Here is a 21,167-nt window from a genome sequence, read left to right as displayed (position 1 = left end):
ATGCAAAATGAATAATTTTGATTGCATCAAATTAAAAAGTTCTTACACAAACTAAACCAATGCAACCAAGATTAGAAGGAAAGCAGAAAGCTGAGAAACAATTTTTACAGTCAGTGTTTCTGATAAAGGCCTTATTTCTAAAATATATAGAGAACTGAGTTGAATTTATAAGAATGCAAGTCATTCCCCAATTTATAAATGGTCAAAGGATATAAATAGGCATTTTTCAGATGAAGAAATTAAAGCTATCCATATTTATATGAAGAAATGCACTAAAGCACTATTGATTAGAGAAATGCAAATCAAAACAACACTGAGATATCACATCACACCTAACAAATTGGCTAATAAGACAAAAAGGGAAAATGATAAATAGTGGGAAAAGTGGGATCCTAATGCACTGTTGGTGGAGCTGTGAACTGATCTAAGTGTTCTGGAGAGCAATTTGTAACTATGCCCAAAGGGCTATAAAACTGTGCATACCTTTTGATTTCGCAATGCCACTGCTAGGTCTATATCCCAACGAGATCATAACAAAGGGAAAAGGTCTCACATGTACAAAAAATATTTATAGTAGCTTTTTTTGTGGTGGCAAAGAATTGGAAATTGAGGGCATACCCATCAACTGGGGAATGGCTGAAGAAGTTGTGATATGTGAAGGTAATAGAATACTATTGTGCTGTAAGAAATTATGAACAGGCAGATTTCATAAAAACCTGTAAAGACTTGTATGGACTGACGCCGAGTGAAGTGAGCAGAGCCAGGAGAACATTGTACACAGTAACAGCAACATTGCGCAGTGATGATCAACTATGATTGACTTAGCTCTGCTCAGCAATGCAATGATCCAAGACAATTCCAAAAGACTCATGATGGAAAATGCTCTCCACATCCAGAAAAAGAATGATGGAGTCTGAATGCAGATTGAAGCATACTATTTTCTCTCTTTTTTTTCTTTCTCATGGTTTTTCCCTTTTGTTCTGATACTTCTTTCACAACATGACTAATGTGGAAATATATTTAACATGAATGTACATCTACAACCTATATCAGATCACTTGCTCTCTTGGGGAAGGTAGACAGGAGGGAAGAAGGGAGAAAAATTTGGAACTCAAAATCTTATAAAAATGAATGTTGAAAACTATCTTTATATGTTATTGGAAAAAATGAAATAATATTAAGTGGGGAAAAAATGACTAAACCTTTGTAATGACACTGAATAGTGACTGCTCCATGGGAAGAAGTTTAACTGGAGCACCAGCTTCAGCCAGAGTGGTTCGGTTATGCCAGGCATGTTTAGTATAAATAATGACAAGTTTAGATAAAATAAATTATACCTCTTGTAAAGAAACAGCTCATTACTAGACTTTTAGAACAATGACAGAAGTGACTAATGGATGCATCAAAAACAAATTGTTTTTTAGTTTCTATGCTTTATCAGTGCAAAAAAAACTGATTGGTTAAGTTGATAAAAAAAAAATCTACTCCATTATAATGCAGGGATCACTCCCAGTTTCCACTGGGAGCAAGTTCATCCAACAGTAACCCATTCTTGCTTTGAATGGAATTATGTTAAGATACTGAGTCTTTCAAACATAGGCTTATATAACAAAGGTTTAGCATCAACATCAGTAAATCAATGTCTCTCTGAGTAAAGCTTTGGTCCTAAGGCTAGCCAGAAAATACCTAAGAATGTTTTTTCCATAACTTTCTTACTCAACATTTTACTCTCTATTTTTTAGTAATCCTGTAACTTTACCTACATCTAACTAGGTTTTTTTTTTTCAGGTTCACCATCCATATCAATTCATCTGACAGTGACTCCAACTTGGCAAGGTTATGTCCCCAGGAATAGAAGGGGAAGAAAAAAGATTGGGGAAAAAAGGCTCATTCAGCCTGCATTACCATTCATGCTGGGCATCTCTACCTCTCCTTATTTTAACATAAGCCACAGAAAGCATCAGCACTGTTGCTGAAGAACTGGACAAAGAATCATTTCATTTCATTTTATCTAAAACCTTAGGTTGACCTAGTCTGCTTGAATTCTTATAAAGATAAAAATATTTTTGCCCATGTATTCTCTCATGCTATTTATTGGATCTCCTGCAAACATACTTGTTGAACTCCAGGGTGGGTACAATCAAATAGGAACATCTTTCAACTTTAGTCTAAGTATGTCCCCTTTACTTAACTATGTGTAGCATAGGGTTGTGTTCACTTAGCGGGCTGAACAAAAATCTGGGATAATAAGCCCAGGAGGCAGAATTTCCAAAATCATCTCCTCCAGAAGACTGATGGGTATGGTAATCTGATGGAAATATGTTCCATTTTACAGATAAAGTGTTCAGCTTTTACATGCATAACACAGACAAGGCAATGTTATCTAAGACTACATCCTTCCCAACTTTACAGAATAGATTCAATTAATCATGTGACAGAATAAATTCACCTAATGTTTTAACAGCGTTAAGTGGGACTGGAAATGAATTCCAATGCTGAAGCATTTTATTTCAAATTATGGTATATGTACCATCTTACTTCACAGTAGGATTGGTCCTGCTATTATTGAAAAATTAGTTTTCTCTCCTTTCTACTGGCAGGATAAAATGGTCAGCTTTGTAATTATTTAATGAAAGTAAAGCAGTCTGAGGACACCAATCATATTTGAAAGAGAATTCAAGCATTAATGCAACAGTAGATAGAGTGCCAGGTCTGCAGTCAGGAAGACTCATCTTTCTGATTCATTTTCCTCAGACAGTTGCGAGCTGGGTGATTCTGGTCCAGTCATTTAACTCTGTTTGCCTCAGTTTTCTCATCTGTAAAATGAGCTGAAGAAGAAAATGGCAAACCACTCCAGAATCTTTGCCAAAAAATCCCCAAATGGGGTCATGAGGTGTCAGACACAACTGAAACACTGAGCAACAATAAATGTACCAGGACAAAAAAGTAGAAATGGCTTGTGTTCTCATGGTGGTCTATATATCTTTACATCAACAAGCAGAGTTCCAAGAGAGAGGCAGCATGGTCTAGTGGTAGATTGTTGGATTTGGAAAAGGGTCCCAAGTTCAAATTCTACTTCTTCCACCTACTAAAGCTGTATAACTGTAGGTAAATACAACCTAAGTTCCTTGGTGGGTAGGTTTTCCTATTTGAATCATCAGTGCGTAAGAGTGATTGTCACATAAGGCACTTAGTAAATGCTTGATGAATGCAATAGAAGTTATAATCTCTCAGCCTCAGGTTTTTTTCATCCATAGAGACTAATACACTGCCTACCTCAGGATGTTATCAGGCTCAAATGAAATAATGTATGCAAAGTATTTTTCAGACTTTAAAGCACCATGTAAATGTTAGTTATTGTATCAATTCTGGTGCCTTTTGGCTCTTTGAAAAATAATAACATTCACATGTAGTTAACTACAGAAAAATATCATAATTCATTTATTTTGAATTTGTGCTCATTCTACCATGGACTACCCTAATAGAACCACTGACCTAACAAATGAATAGGGTGACATAGACGACAAGGGAGAACGTTTGACATCTGGATTGTTACAGAGGCCAAAGAAAGCTTAGCTGATTAAGGTTTTCTCTAGGCTGGAGAAGGAGGTAAAATGGACCTTGAAATTTTCTTTGAGGTTGTTAATCTTATTCACTCCAGTTCATCAGAAAGAGGAAAAGAAATGATAGTGGATATTTTATCTAGAAATAAACATGATGCATTTAGCTGGAGTTTGTCTCATACCATATCTCTTTCAAAGAGTAGGCATAGTAAGTCAAAGGTAAGGAATGCTAACAAAACACAAACATAAGAATAATTGTGAGGAGATTACAATATCTTTAAATAGTCTAAAACAGGAGAAATACAAATAGGCTTTTTAAAAATTTTTTAACATTTGCAAAGAAGGATGCTGACGGATTGGTATGCACGAAGAAAAATTTCTTATTGCTTCTTCATCCTGAAATTCTCGCCCTGAGTACTGAGTTGCAAATTCAAGGGTGATTTTTATCTTCTTTTCCCACTGGGTTAATGCATTTAGCATTTTGGGTTTGTTTTTTTTCATTCACAGTTTGAGAAAAAGCTACTGTACCTGCTAAGAGTCAGTTGTGCTAGGTTTTTTGTTTTTTGTACATATGAATTCTGCTTGTCTTCTTGCTCGTCCCCAAAAGAGTCTCACATCTGAGATAATCAGGAATAAATCTTCTTACTAATTTGAGCTGCTAAAACAGAAGAGATATAAAATTATGGCAAAAGATAGAAATTTGTGAGATTATAAATTATATATATATATGTTATATACACACCGACACTCGTACACACCCCCCACACACACACACTCAGAGAGGTTGTGAGAGACAGAGATACAGAGATACAGACAGAGACAGAGAGTTCAGCTAGGTAGTACGGTGAATAGAGTACTGTATCTGTCAGGAAGACTCATCTTCACGAGTTCAAATCCAGCCTCACACATTTACTAGCTGTGTGGCCCTTGGCAAGTCACTCAACCCTGTTTGCTCAGTTTCTTCATCTATAAAGTAAGCTGGAGAAGGAAATGACAGACCACTCCAGAATCTTTGCCAAGAAAATTTCAAATGGGGTCACCAAGATTCAGACACAACTGAAAAAGGACTGAACAACAGCAAATATATATGTGTGTGTGTGTGTGTGTGTGTGTGTGTGTGTGTATGTGTGTGTGTATGTGTGTGTGTATGTGTGTGTGTATGTATATATATTCATATATACATGTTTGTGTATATATACATATACAAACATACACACACAGTTATCCCTTCCACAATTCGGGGTTAGGAGTGCAGCAGCCCAGTGATCTGGAAAATCTGTGTAAAATTTTTTGGCCTTCCCTTTGTACCAGAGAAGTCTGAATTACTATGGCATTAAAAGATAAAACATGTTGATATTATGCAATACTGTGCATATATTTTATGCATTTCTTAGTTTCTAAACATTTTCTGTGTTGTTTGCTAGTCTTTGCATGTTATCTGAAGCTTCTGCAAAACTCCACAAAAATTTCCACTTAATTTCTCGGGCCAACCCATGATATATCAAAACTGCAATAGGGAACATGAAGATGTAGAAGAATAACTGTATGCATACACACACACACACACACACACACACACACACACATACATGGAGAGAAATCTCCAAAGGAAACAACTTTAGTCATTCCCTAAGTGACCCAGTTAATAACTATCCAGGTCCTCTGGGTCATCTACCTGCTGTCTGCTTCACATCTCAGCAGTGAGGGAATTGAGGGGATCAGGACAAGTGGCTAATTGTGGGAACTGAGTGAACCACACTGACACTATATCTTGTGATTTAATTCTGGAGCTAGCACAGCTCCCTTTCTATTCGATTGTGGGCCTAGTCCAACTTCCATCTTGTGGGAAAACTTTATTCAATTGTGGGAATTGGGAGAAAACTTTATTGTATTGTTTGAACTTTGCCCTGCATGGCTGGGAAGCTGGACCTCTTCTACCTGCTATTTGGAGGTGCTTCACTAAGGACCTAGGTTATGCTGACTAGAAATCCATGATCACAAAAGTAGCTCTGAAGCTGAGTTTCTGGAGTCCCACTAAATGTTTAGCCTCTATACCATACCACCCTGACTAGGAATAAGTAACTCAAATGACCACACCTCCCCCCCCAAAAGGCAAATTTTTCAACAAAAAATTATGCAAAGTCTCCTTCACAGACATAGTAGACTTGAAGCAGACAGAGTAGATTTCGTTTGCATTGATAATACTGAAGTGACAGTATCCTAGAAAAGGCAAGTTGAGTATTAAACAAAAGCAAGAATATTTGAAGCCAGAAGAATTATAAGTGAAAGTGGGGGAAAAGTCACTAGGTATTATAATTTTTAAAGGGTAGAACTGAAATATTTAAATGTATGAATTTTAAAAACACAAATCAGTTACCCTAAGTACAAGACCAACATGTTCTTTTCAATTTTTTTATGAGAACTTCTGAATCAATTTGCTTTAATGGTTTTGAAAAGACTGCATTTTCTCACAGTCTCTGCTCTTACTGTTCCTTACCCTAAATTTTGGTATGATAATAGGATATCTTTTCTATTATAAAGATTGTTGGTAGCAAGAATCACCCTGGAATCTTGATTAGAGTAGCTGGAAGCAGTGAATGACACAGGCTGTGGAAAGCAGGAGGAAAAATGATTGGTGACTGTTCATATCTTTTCAATTGTTCCTACCAAGCCCAAAGAGGGCACAGTCTACCCTCCCCAAAATCCCCCAAAGGGAAGAAAATAGGAGTTTCTGCATGTTTCTACAGTTTTATGCTATCTTTGCCAGCTGTCCAGAGCAATTTCCCCATATTCCTCTCTGCTAGAGGATTCCCCCTCAAAGACATCATGTGAATGTAGTCAGGGCTTTGTATTTCCTTTAAGTACAAATACTATCAGATTAATTTGCATCTAAATGACATAAGAATTAGTACAAAATGCACTACTTCTATCCTGGTAAAGTATTATGTCTGAGGTGAGAAAAAAGACACTTGAGTGCATATTAATTTTTAAAATGCAAATACTGACTAAAGACAATTCTTTAAAAGAATCTTTATATTTACTCCATGATCACCACTGCACAGCAATATTCAAGATATATTAATGAGATAACATTAAAATATTTCAGTATTATTGTTAATTTAACTTCTTCTACTAAAAATCTATATTCTAACACCCAAAGGCTAAATTATCAATGAGGCATGCCAAATAACAACGGGTATAATAACGGCCTGCTGATAATAAGCTCAGAGAACAAAAAGCCATGAGGTCATAATGGCTGGGCCTAGGTGATAAGAATTTAGATTCAGCATTTATTCAAAGGTGGTGTTCATATGTAAGAATAAGTCACAGGACTCACAGGAGCTTCATTTCCAGAAGAAAGCTTCCTAGGAGTTACTGACATCTCCATCAGAAGCAGTTACTGAAGGCCTCAGCAATGCCCATAATTTACTAAAATTACTTGCTTCATCCTTGAGAGGAAAAGACGTCTTAGGCACTTGTCTTAAGATGAGTGTGCCTTTGTTTGCTATTAAAGGGCAAATAGCTATAACCTTTAAAAAAAAACAACCTTCAGTAATATCAAAGAATCTTGGGTGTGGAAGAGACTTTAGATGCTATCTAAGCCAGCCAACATGCAGGGCTTCCCCCCTCCCCACAGAGAAGAATCCCTCCTACCACAATCCTAATAATCAATCAACAAATACTTACTAAAAATACTATGTGCCAGGTACTGGGCTAGGCTCTGAGGATATGAATACAAAAGCAAGTCAGTACTAGAGGTGAAGCTGCTTCCATTCTACTGGGGTGATGCAACAGGTTCATAGATAAGTAAATGTAAGATATATACAAAGAAATACAAAGTGATTGGAGACATGGGTAGGACAGGAAATTAACAACCAGAAGAACCACGAAAAGCTCCTGAAGAACAAGTCACTTTTTAAACTGAGACTTAAAAAAACAGCCACCAACTAGAACCTGCCTGAAGAGCTTGAAGGAGGGGGAGCCCACTCTATACTTAGTGAGCTCCAATCAGCAAGCCTTTCCCTATCTGTTGTTCTTGTCTTGCTCAGTTGTGTCTGACTCTTTGTGATCCCATAGACCATACTGTACATGTTTTTTTTTCTTTTTCTCAAGGATCCTGGAGTGGTTTGCCATTTCCTTTTCCAGTGGATTAAGGCAAAGTGATTTGCCCAGAGTGACACAGCTAGGAAGTGTCTAAAGGCAGATTTGAACTCAGGTCTTCCTGACTCCTGGCCTCCTTCCCTATATCAAGCCCTCTGGGGACAAGCCTAAGTCCCACTCTTTTCTATGTGATAGAATACTTCCACCCCACATATCACCTTCCCCAGCCAATATCATATGACATTCAATTTGATTCAGTAAGTATTTATTTTTTTTTTAAAAACATGATTATCTCAATTGATGGAGAAAAATCTTTTGACAAAATAGAAAACTCATTCCTATTAAAAATACTTGAAAGCATAGGAATAAAAGGAGTCTTTCTTAAAATGATAAGTGGTATCTATCTAAAATGAAGAACAAGCATTATCTGCAATGCAATTAAACTAAAAGCCTTCCAAATAAGACCAAGAGTGAAGCAAGGATGCTCATTATTACCACGATTATTAAGCATTGTATTAAAAATGCTAGCCATAGCAATAAGAAAAGGAAAAGAAATTGAAGGAATAAAAACAGGCAACAAGGAAACAAGGCTATCACTCTTTGCAGATGATATGATGGTATACTTAGAGAACCCTAGAGAATCAACTAAAAACTAGTTGAAACAATTTACAACTTTAGCAAAGTTGCAGGATATAAAATAAACCCACATAAATCATCTATATATTTTTTCTATATATTACCAATAAAACACAGCAGCAAGAGATAGAAAGAGAAATTCCATTTAAAATAACTGCAGGAAATATAATATACTTGCCAAGACAAACCCAGGCACTATATGAATAGAATTACAAAACACTTTTCACACAAATAAAGACAGATCTAAACAACTGGAGAAATATTAATCGCTCACGGAAAGTCTAAACCAATAGAATGGAGATGACAATTCTGCCTTAAATTAATTTACTTATTCAGTTCCATACCAATCAAACTGCAAAACACTTATTATATAGGTCTATAAAAATAATAACAAAATCCATCTGGAAGAACAAAAGGTCAAGAGTATCAAGAAAATCAATAAAAAATAGAAGGCAGCTTAGCATTACTAGATTTCAAACTCAGTTATAAAGTGGTAATCATCAAAACAATCTGGCACTAGCTAAGAAATAGAGTGGTGGATCAGTGGAATAGATTCAGTATTAGTAAAAGCCAAGACCCTAATCTAGCAAAGCTAGAAAGTTCTGTTCCCTTGGCTAAACTCTGAGTGTTACTTCTCACAGAAAAACAAAACAAAACAAACAAACAAACAAAACCCTATGCACTTAAGTCTAGAATGCACACAGCTACTCACTAAATCCTTAGGTTTTCCCCCTTTTCAGCCACAGATGGCAGTAAAGATCAAAGCAGATACATGTCTGAGGGGTTCCCACTTTTCAAAGTGGATGTGGTGAAGTAGGCTAGTGTTTCCCTTCCCCAGTCAGCAATTCAAACAGCAGAGGATTATTCTTTCCTTCAATAAGCTGTTTCAAACAGCAGAACTTTCCTTCAATCAGATCAGCTCCCAGCAGCTAATAAAAAAGAAAATCTGTCTTTCTGTGGTGAGATTAGCTTCCAGCAACAGCTGCAAAATCTGTTTTCCTCTCTTGGATGTTTTCAGATGGGCTGAGACCAAAGAAACTGTTCCTCTCTTCTGCACAAGCTTATGCTATTTCTTTCTTCTCCAACCTCTGAATCCTCTCCTACCTCAAAAATAGGGCCTCCTTGTGTGAACTGAGTAGCCTCCAACATAGAGTGAGAAAGCAAAATTCACATTTCTGTTAGACAAAACACAAACAGGTCACACACAATTGTCTCACTATCATTGAGAGTTTCATTTAGAAGGGCGGAGCCAAGATGGCAGAGTAAAAGCAGGGACTTGCTTGAGTTCTCCCTCAAGCCCCTCCAAATACCTGTAAAAATTACTCTAAACAAATTCTAGAACAGCAGAACCCACAAAGACAGAATTAAACAAATTTCGAGTCCAACACAATCTGGATGGTCAACAAGAAAGATCTGTTCCACCAGGCTGGAAGAGGTAGTGTATGTACTGTGCAGGCACAGGCCAGGACCCAGCAAACCTGGAGCAGGCCTCAGGGGACTGAATCACTAGCAGCTGTGGCAGTTTTCAAACGTCTGAAGCCACAAACGCCAAAGACAACTTAGAAGGTCAGTAGGAAAGGTCTGTCGGACCTGGGTGAGAGGAGCACAAGCTACCCCAGCCACAGCACGGCCCAGGGCAGGGTCAGCTGCAGTGGTGGTGCTAGCTGCAGTGGCAGTGGCTGCTCTTAGAGATCTCAGACCACAGACTGCAAGGGGATTGAACAACTGATAAAAAGGAGATTTCAGGCATCTCTTTGCTTGCACTGAGGCAGGATTCTGTTGCTTTGTTCATAATTGGATCTGGGTAGCAGTCCTGGGTGACAGTCTTACGGTGAGAAAGAGCACTGACATAGCAGACTTTGTGGCAGCAGTAAAAAGAAAACCCTCCTCATAGTTCAAGAGCAGAAAAGAGTGCTTATGGTCACTCACACAACAGAGCACCGGCCAGGAGAGGAGTAAACACCTCTCCTTTAATCATACCAGCTTGGAAGAACTGAAAACTTACAAGTCCCTACAAGTATCTCTGAAAAAAAGAGGCACAAAACGCCTGAAGCTTGGGACTGTACACCCTCAACACTGGAAATGGAGCTCCACCTTAACAAAGAGTTAAAACATCAAGTAATTGTCTGGGAAAATGAGCAAATAGTGGGAAAAAAACTAAGACTATAAAATCTTACTTTTGGGACAAGGAAGACCAAAATGTGCAATCAGAAGACAATAAAGTCAAAGTTCCTACATCCAAAGCCTCCAAGAAAAATACAAATTGGTCTCAGGTCATATAAAAGCTCAAAAAGGATTTTGAAAATCAAGTAATAGAAGTAGAGGAATAATTGAGAAGAGAAATGAGAGTCATGTAATAAAATCATGAAAAACGCATCAACAACTTGATAAAAGATACACAAAAAGATATTGAAGAAAATAACAATTTAAAAAATAGACTAGACCAAATGGCAAAATAGGTACAAAAAGCCAATGGGGAGAAGAATGCATTAAAAAAGCAGAACTGGCCAAATGGGAAAAGAGGTCCAAAAGCTCACTGAAGAAAATAATTCCTTGAAAATTAGAATGGAGCAGACAGAAGTTAATGATTCTACGAGAAATTTTTTAAAAAAATTACAAAGCAAAACCCAAAAAAAAAAAAGAAGAAGACAATGTGAAATACCTCATTGCAAAGACAACTGAACTGGAATATAGATCCAAGAGAAATTACTTAAAAATTATTAGACTACCCGAAAGCCATGAACAAAAAAAAGAGCTTAGACAACATCTTTCAAGAAATTGTCAAGGAAAACTGCCCTGATATTCTAGAACCAGAGGGTAAAACAGAAATTGAAAGAATCCACTGATCTCCTTCTGAAAGAAATAACAAAAGGAAAACTCCCGGGAATATTATAGCCAAATTCCAAAGTTCCCAGGTCAAGGAAAATATATTGCAAGCAGCCAGAACAAAACAATTCAAGTGTTATGGAAACACAGTCAGGATAACATAAGATTTAGCAGCTTCTACATGAAGGGATCAAAGGGCTTAGAATATGATATTCCAGAGATCAAAGGAGTTAGGATTAAAACCAAGAATCATCTGTCCAGCAAAACTGAGTGTAATCAATGAGCCGGAAAATTGATATTCAGTGACTGATGTAGAGGAATTTAAAGCATACATGAGAAGCCAGAAGTAAATAGAAAAATTGACTTTCAAATGCAATACTGAAAAGAAGCATGAAAAGGTAAACAGGAAAGATAAATAATAAGAGACTAAAGTTGAATTGTTTACATTTCTACATGGAAAGATGATATTTGTAACTCATGAGACCTTTCTCAGTATTAGGATACTTGGAGGGAATATACATAGACATAGGGAACAGGGTGACTTGAATATGAAGGGATGATATCTAAAAAATAAAATTAAGGGGTGAGAGAGTAATGTACTGAAAGAAGGAGAAAGGAAGAGGTAGAATGGGGTAAATTATCTCACATAAAAGAGGCAAGAAAAAGCTTTTACACTGAAGGGGAAGAGGGGGGAAGTGAGAGATAATGAGTGAACTTTATTCTCATCACATTTGGCTTAAGGAGGAAATAACATACACACTCAACTGGGTACAGAAATCTATCTTACCCTATAGGAAAGTAGGGGGGAAAGCATGAAAAAAGGGGGATGATAGAAGGAAGGGTAGATTGGAGGAAGGGGTAATCAGAAGTAAACACTTTTAAGGAGGGATGGGGTTAAAGGAGAGAACAGAAAATGGGGGGTGGGTTAAGATGGAGGGAAATACAGTTAAGTCTTTCACAACATGACTTTATGGAAGTGTTTGCATAACTACAAATATATAACATATATATATGTATATATATGTGTGTGTGTGTGTATGTGTGTGTGTGTATACATATATGTATATATATGTATGTGTGTGTGTATATATATATGTCTTTACATGCAACTTGGAAATAAGATATACAGGCAATGGGTCATAGAAATCTCTTACCCTACAGGGAAATAGAAGGGGAAAGAGATAAGAGAAGGGAGGATGACAGAAGGGAGGGTAGACTGGAGGAAGGGGTAATAAGAATGCATGCTGTCATGGGATGGGGGGAGGGAACGGATTGGGAGAAAATTTGAAACTCAAAATCTTCTGGAAGTGAATGTTGAAAACTAAAAATAAGTAAATGAATTAATTTTTTTTAAAGTTTCATTTATCAAGGCTTCACAGCTAGCAACCTGAAAGTATTCATAATACCTGTATGTAAATTACTTGCTGAGAAGTAAGATACCATATTTGTCTTTGCCTTTGGTAAGAGCTTTTCTGCTCTGAGGATGTTTTCTCTCAGGGGTTCTAAGGAAAACAAAAGGCAAACCAGGAACAAAAAAATCATAGGATTATAGATTTAGAACCGGAAGGAACTTTGGAGGTTGGTTATTCCAACCGTATCATTTTACAGAAGAAGAAACTGAGGCCCAGGAAAGATGAGTGGCTTGCCCAAGGTCACACCCACAATAAGTGTCAGAGCAGGATTTGGGGCTTCTACCTCCAAACCCAGATGCTGAAGTGATTTTCCTCAAATATGCACCTGGTCATGTCCCCATACTATTCAATAAACTCCAGTGACTCCTTGTGGCTCCCAGGATCAAATTTAAATACCTCTTTGGGGCATTAAAAGCCCTTGCGAAACTGGTCTCATTATTTTTTCCAGTTTTCTTATATTTTACTCCTCTCAATTAACTCTACAATACAGGGATCCAGCTGTCCCTCACAAAACTCCATCTCCCTACTGTGCCCCTTTCACTGGCTTCCTCCAATGCTTAGAATGCTTTCCCTCCTTATTTCTGCCTCCTAATTTCTCTGGCTTCTTTCCCCTCTTTCCCTGGTGAGATTCCACTCAAATCTCACCTTTTGCAGAGGGCCTTTCTTGCTCTCCCCTCCCCTAGTTCCTTCCCTCTGAAATTACCTTCCATTTAATATAGCTATGAGTGTGTATCTTCTATGTTCAAATCTAGTTGCATGTAATCCTTCCCACTGGAATGTGAATTCCTTTTGAGAAGGGAACATATTTTTGCCTTTCTCTGTATTACCAGCATTTAGCACTGTGCCTGACACATATTAGTGCTTAATAAATGCTTGAGGACTGACTCTACCACACTGCTTCCTGGTTCCTCTTGTTCCAGGAATGTGTGTGGGTAACAAAGCAGTGCTCAAACCTATAAATTATGGGTCAATGTTTTGCAAAATAAGATAAATTAAAATGCTGGCTAAAATAGATAACTATAAGCATTTACACATGCATAAATACATAGAAATATGTATACATTTATAGTTAGCTAGATTCTCTAGTGATTATTCACATTAGTCTAATAAAAAAAAATTAGTTTTTTTTCCCTCAGGAATTTTGATGGGTTTTAATGTATTCTTACTGTGTTGGATACTACAGTTTGCAAAGAATTAAAATTACTGGAGACCAAAAATGAAATGTAGAGAGGTATGCTACCCTTAAGTCAACTGCTGCATATTACCAATGGTGATTTGCATCTATGAAGCAGTGTAAAAGAGTTCATCATGAAAATGTGTGATAGAAAAAGGAGGTAAGTGGATGCTAGCATAAGAAGTGGGCAGCCCAAGATCTGTGCTGGGATTTGTGGAATGACAAAAGATGGAGGGAGCCTTTCAGCACCTTGGGTAGATAATCTCTAGTACAGGAAAGCAAATGGACAAGAAGGCATAATAGATAAGCAAAGTTCTCTTCCCATTGGAGGGGGTTACATACCTCACTGAGATCCACTGAAGTATATTTGTAATGTATGTCTTTTCTCCCTCTCATTTCTGTCTAATAATCTAAAATGACATATGATCTTGCTCCATATTCTAGGAGGTCAAAATGCTCTATACCAAAGGTATTTCAACCTCAGTAATATGTTGGACAAGATCTATCAAAACATTTAATTAGCCATGCTGAACTTAATATATCTTATTTTAAAATGGAAATTATTTTCATTATCCTAATGAGGTATCTATCTGCTTTCTAATAATTATGGCAAATTTTCATATTGACTTAGATTCATTGCACCCTCTATTGGTTCATGAATTCATGATTTTTCATGATTCATAGATTTTCTAGTCAGGTCACATTGCTGCTGTGAAGAGTGTTTAGCATGAACAGATTTACTGAAAGACAAAAATGGGAAAAATGCATTCTCTAAGCATCAACTTGACAATTGTTCTCACTATAAAGTTCTGAAATGAACAAAAAGTTGCAAATTTGTATTACTAAAAGTTACGTGTGCCTTAACCATGTTACATGTATTTAGGTTTACAAAACAACTAGGGGGAAATCCTGCCAACTGAGAAAAAACTATTTGCTGACAAATGTCAGTTCTTAAAAATATAACATTTTTCAGCTTGAAAACCTGTATGGTAAAAAGTTACTGGTTCAGTAGAAAATGTCAGAATCTATTATGGCAACTTCTCAAACCTACCTATCAAGCTATTTACCATTTTTCTACTTCTCTACACAAGCCTTTCTCCTTGGAACTTTTTCACTTTAAAATAAAAACAATTTAAGTTTTCAGGTGAATGACAAAGATCTACTTCAGTGTGAACCACCTAACAATGACACTGAGGCATGGCACAGTAGAAAGAGTCAGATTTGGGGTCAGAGGACCTGACTTCAAATTCTGGCTTTGCTACCTTTATGTCCAAGAGTAAAAAACTTTACCCTTGACATAGATACAAATACGTGATGACAGAAGACATTCTGTCTTTGGCCCATTCACTACCAGAATGAATATTATTCTAAGCAACCAGACCGTTGACATCCCAGAAAATGCTGACATCTCTCTTAAGGATTGGACAGTTATTGTGAAGGGGCCCAGAGAAATCCTCCACAGGGATTTCAACCATATCAATGACAAGTCAGTCTCCTTGGAAAAAAGAAAAAAAGACTCCAGGTAGACAAGTGGTGGGGAAATCAAAAAGAACTTTCAATTGTATATACAATCTGTAGTCATGTACAAAACATAATCAAAGGCGTTACCCTGGGTTTTCGTTACAAAATGAGGTTTGTGTATGCTCACTTCCCCATCAATGTTGTTATTCAAGAGAATGGCTCACTTGTCGAAATCAGAAATTTTCTGGGTTAAAAATATATCTGAAGAGTGCGCCTGAGACCAGGTGTTGCTTGTGCTGTTTCTCAAGCCCAAAAAGATGAGTTAATTCTTGAAGGAAATGATATTGAACTTGTATCAAACTCAGCTGCCCTGATTCAACAGGCCACCACAGTCAAAAACAAGGTTATCAGAAAAATTTTGAGTGGTATCTATGTTTCTGAGAAAGGCACAGAGCAAAAAGCTGACAGATAAGTTGGAAAAGATGCCAAAGGCCATGTCCTGAGGAGTCAACACTTATTCAGATGTCAAAATAAGAATAATTTTTGTCAAAAAAAAAAAGCTTAACCCTTTCTATGCCTCAACTTCCTTATCTAAAAAAGTAAAAGGGTTCGATTAGATGACCACCTCTAAATCTATGATATCCTGGGAACTCTTCTTACTCTCCTCATTCATATCCCCATTTCCATTTTTTTTTTTTTAAAAAGCTATTTAGTAAATTTCACTAGCCTGGGACCCACGTATTGAATGTGGCCAGAGGTGAGAGGTCTATAAATGAATCTCTATCTTCAGGCACAGAGTGTGATAGTAATATTCTCTCTCCCCAAGAATAATTAAATATAGTCAATTCCTGATTTTTAAAAATATCCTCTTGGCAAAAATTCATCTTTTGGGTGACTTTAAAAATTTCTTAGTAATCTCTATATTTTCTGTTTGTTTGCTTCCTTTTTTAGCCCATAGGGCAGTCTTTCTCCTTCCTACAGGCAAAATACACTGAACTGCAAAAAGTAGAATTTAATGTTCTCTTTCAGCTATATCTAACAGAAAGGTAAAAGGTGAAAAACTCATAGAATTTTTAACTTAAAAAATGCTATCTTCTCAATGGAATTGTTAAAGAATATATCTGTTACTCATCACCATAGGGCACAGTTTCCAAAAATAGAAGTTGAAAATAAATTTTAAAAACCTAAATATTAAACATAAACTTTTCAGACTATTATGCAAAAAGGTACTAATGTAAGGATCATAAGCAAAAGACAGATTTAAATGGAGATTGCTAAACAAGTAGATCAGTGATCAAATATGAAAAACTATTAATAATTATGTGAAACACAATGATAATGATGAGATAATATGCCAGATTTTCTGGTATGCAACTAAATCATTCCTGGAAGGAAAGAAAATATATTCTCAAAATATTCATTAATGAAAGAAAAAAAGGGAGACACAATGAAATCAAGAATATATGATCAAAAATCGACTACCAACAAAGAACAAGTTCCAGCTAAGCACAAATGAGAAAATACTAAAAACTAGAGGAAAATAGAAAAACTAGAAACAAAAATACTATGAAACCAACAAAATAAAAACTGTTTCCTTGAAATACTCACAAAATTGATAAACCTTTATCCAACTTTGTAAAAAAGCATCAAGAAAGAAATCTAATTAACCACATAAAAATGAGTAAGATAAAATCACAATAAACAGAGAAGAAATTAAAAGAATTATCAGAATGTACTACATTTAGTTATATGCCAGCAAAAATAAGAATTAAAAAGAAATTGGAGATTTTCTACAAAATATAAAATACTCAAGTTAATAGAAGAGCAAGTAAAGATCAATCACAGAAAAGGAGATCGAATTTACTGTGAAATAACTACTGAAGTAAAAGACCAAAATCCTGGTCCAAATGAACATGCATAACAATTCTATTCCTTTTTAAAGAATAATACCTCTTTTCCCAGAAAATTGACAAAGAAAAGCGTTCCCCAAAATTGCTTTTCTGAGACAAATATCATTCCAACATCTAAAGTGAGAAAGGTTAAAGAAAAGAAATATTTACCCAATGTCTAAATTAATATTTATTTAAAATTTTAAATAAAATCCTGTCCAAATGACTAAAACAATTTATCCAAAAATGTATTCAGTATGATCAAAATAGATTTATACCTAAGTTGTGAGGATCCTCAAGATTCAGAAAAAAAACCTAAAATAGTTAATCATAGTAAAAACAAAGACATCTAAAATCATGATTCTGTCAATATTTGCAGGAAAAGCCCATAATACAATAAGTACAAGAATAATTTTTGCTAAAAAATAATCCTCACAAAGCATAGTCAGATAACGACATTTTTGATATTTTAAAAGTATCTCTCTAAAACAAAGAGAGAAGAGATTGAATAGTGGGTAGAGGGGTAGCCTCAAAGTCAGGAAGATGTGACTTTAGAGGCATCATGGTGTGAGTTGTAGACAGAGCATTGGAACTGAAGTAAAAATGAGCTAGGTTCAAATCCTGCCTTTGACACTTACTAATTGTTTGATTGTGGACAAGAAACACATTTCCTTGCCTCAGTTTCCTCATCTGTAAAATGAAGGTGTTAGATCCAATGGCCTCCAAGGTCCCCTTCAATTCCGTAATCCTCTGGATTTCCAATTCCTTTTCTGATATGTACTGGCAGTGCGATCTAGGGCAAATCACTTCACCAACCTCTCAGTGCTCTAGAAAACTCTCTTAGGTTATAAATTACAGAGAAGGTATGAATCTGCATTGGGAAAGGGAGTTTTCTCTTCTGGGAATCCCCTATACTAATGTAATCAGAGGGCCAATTTTTATCACTATATATGAAACCAAAAGTCAATGTTTTAGCAATGGGACAAAACTAGAAGCTTTCCCAATAAATATTAGTAGTAAAGCAAGGATATTCCCTTTTCTCACTTTTTTTTTTAAATTCTAGAAGTGTTAGCAATAGCAAAAGGAAAAGAGAAAGAAATTAAGAGCATGAGAAAAAAAATAAGTCAAAGTGGAGATAGAATTATCTCAGTTTGATGAGGATATGATGGTTTACTTGAAAAATCTTAAGGGAACCTCAAGTAAACTAATTAAGGCAATAGTTTTGTGAAATTGCTAGCTACAACCTCCCCTCCATCACTGTCCCCTCCTGCAAACATAAGTATAATTAGTAATAGCAAAACACAGGAGACATCAACAGAAAGGAAAGTTAAATTCAAAGTAACTGCAAAGCATAAGAAATACCTAAAAGTCAATACTCTTTAAAGAAATAAGTAACAACTTAAATAACTGGGGTTAGGGAGTCCATGGCTTGGCTGTGCTAATATCATGAAAGTAACAATACTGCCACATTAATTTACAGATGCAGTGCTATAAAAAAGAAAATTACCGAAGGAATTAATTACAGAACTAGACAAAATAATTACAAAATTCATTGAAGGTAGCAAAAGATCTTAGAATATCAAGGGACATAAGGAAAAAAGTAGGAACAGAGGATAAATAACACTTCCAGACCTCAAACTGCATTATGCAACAATAATACTCAAAACTACTTGTCATTGTTTAAAAAAAAATGAGATTAGTAGAACAGACTAGATATGGAAAAATCTGAAAAAAACTGAACTAAATAGCCCAGTGTTCAATAGAGCTAAACACACAAATTACCTAGGAAAGAACTCCATATTTGATATGAATTGATGGGAAAATTGGAACAGTCTGGCAGAAATTAGGTTTTAATAATTATTGTATAATATATACAGTGATCAATTTAAACTGGATGGGATCAAGATATTAAAGAAAATATATTAAAAATTAGGAGAGAAGAGAATCAAATCAGAGAATGTATCTAAAGCACACCGCAGTGCCTGGCACATAGCAGGCACTGAATAAATGCTCATTCCATTCTCTCTTCCCTTCCCCCAATACCTCTTGCAGTTATGGCTAGGGAGTGAATAATTAACCAACTGTGGGATAGAGGCAATTATAAAATATAACATTGATAATTGTGATAATATGAAATTTAAAATATTTTTTCATGACAAAAAATAATACAACTAGGATAAGAGGGGGGAAATTGAGGAAAAAAACTCTATATCAAATATCTCTGATAAAGGTCTGATATCTAACATATATACTTAACAGAAATATATGACCAAAAGCTACTCCCAATAGAAAAGTTTCAAAAGGATATGACAAACATTTTCTCAAAAGGAGAATTGTAAACTATTAATGACTATACAAAAGAATGATTTAAATCAGTAATAATAAGAGAAAGGAAAATCAAGGCACATCTGAGGTTCTACCTCACATTCAGCAAAACTGGCAAAGATGGTAATAGTCAATATTGAAAGAATTATGAAAGACAGGTCCACAAACACATTGCTGGTGGAAATGTGAATTGTTCAAACAATTCGGTGCTATATGAAACATGACTCAAATGTTCATAGCTTTTGACCGAGGGTTGTATCGCTAGATATGCATATTCTGTTGTGCTGGAATCTGCTCAGACCTCTGGAGAGAAGTTAGAGTTTCAGCATGAGCTCAGAAAATCAGCACTTCAGAAATCAGCCAGTGCTGCACCTCAGCGCTTGATTTATCATTTGATTTTCTGGACTTAGGAAAATGATGGAGAAAACATGAATAATTCAGATTAAATTTAAAAGTTTGTCTTGCAGTTGTTCTTAGCTTTTTGGAGAGCTGGTTGTTAAATCTTGCCCAGCATCGGGGCAGCTAGGTGGCACAGTGGATAGAGCATTGGCCTTGGATTCAGGAGGACTTGAGTTCAAATCCAGCCTCAGACTTACTAGCTGTGTGACCCTGGGCAAGTCACTTAACCCCATTGCCTAACCAAAAAAAAAATCTTGCCCAGCATAGCCTTGCATATATATATTCCCAAGTTAGTGACAAAAAGAAAAGTACCAGATACACCAAAAACATTTATGAAAGTACTTTTATAGTAATCATGAACGCTAAACAACATAGATGCCCTATGAACTGGTTGAAGAAACTACTGTGACGTAGGAAATGACAAAAACAGAGAAATGTATGTAACTGATGCAAAGTGAAATAAGAAGAGCCAGAAATACATACATACATATGTACATACATACATATATATATAATACACATTATTATATATATATATATATACATATATAATACATATATAATATATAGATATATATTACACACACCCATAGCGACGACTGCAAAGTAAATGCAAAGAGCAATGTCTGGAAGTTGCAGATGAGTTGCCCATCTGCATGAGGGTGTTTTCAAGTGGGGAGTTTCTACAATGGAGAAATCACTGATTCAGCACCATTAGAAAATATAGATAGATAGGTACACACATACACATATACATATATAATCTCTATGTGTATATATACATGCATATATATCTACATATGCATACATATATGTGTGTGCACGTGTGTGTGTGTGTGTGTGTGTGTGTGTATGCACACACTCAGCAAATCTGAAACCATTTCAGAGACTTAGCAATGCAAAACCTGAATTCCCTCATCAAGTCAAAAAGAGGATTTCTTTGGTAAGGTGGAGGGGGAGGAAAACACAAGTTAATTAGGTATTTTGCCCCGTGATCTGTGGAATATTCTATACATTTCCAAGACGGGGGGGGGGGAGAGGGGAGGTATTATTGCCTCTCACCATTAGAAACTTAGTTCAGTGATCGATCTTGGTAATACGTTTGGTCTGCTTCACTTTGATGGAAGACTTTCCAATGCCTCCCCATCTAAAGCACAAACTTTCCTCCCCTCAAAGAGCCCAATCACTAGTAGGCTTTAAAACACAGCATGACATACTATGAAAATACCAGATAGAGAGTCTGATGACCCAGGCTCCACTGTCCATTCTATAACATATTAGCTATTTGATCCTGGACAAGTCACTTCCACACTAGTTTCTTCATCTTTAAAATTAAAGTAATGCTTTCCCTGTCTCACAGGCTAGGGTTGTTGTTAACGAT

General features: G+C 36.1%; 1 protein-coding gene and 1 pseudogene across 1 annotated transcript in view; one reads left to right on the top strand and one right to left on the bottom strand.

The window, feature by feature from the left end:
* PAK5 (p21 (RAC1) activated kinase 5) overlaps nucleotides 1–21,167 on the bottom strand; it is a 304,602-nt gene that overhangs the window by 234,318 nt on the left and 49,117 nt on the right.
* Nucleotides 15,068–15,645, top strand: LOC110210310 (large ribosomal subunit protein uL6 pseudogene; annotated as a pseudogene).

This window comes from Phascolarctos cinereus, unplaced genomic scaffold, assembly GCF_003287225.1.
Source record: "Phascolarctos cinereus isolate Bilbo 61053 unplaced genomic scaffold, phaCin_HiC Scaffold_2;HRSCAF=192, whole genome shotgun sequence".
In the NCBI taxonomy this organism is placed as follows: Eukaryota; Metazoa; Chordata; class Mammalia; order Diprotodontia; family Phascolarctidae; genus Phascolarctos; species Phascolarctos cinereus.
The sequence above is the reverse complement of the archived record's forward strand: the minus strand, read 5'-3'. Positions and strand labels throughout refer to the sequence as shown.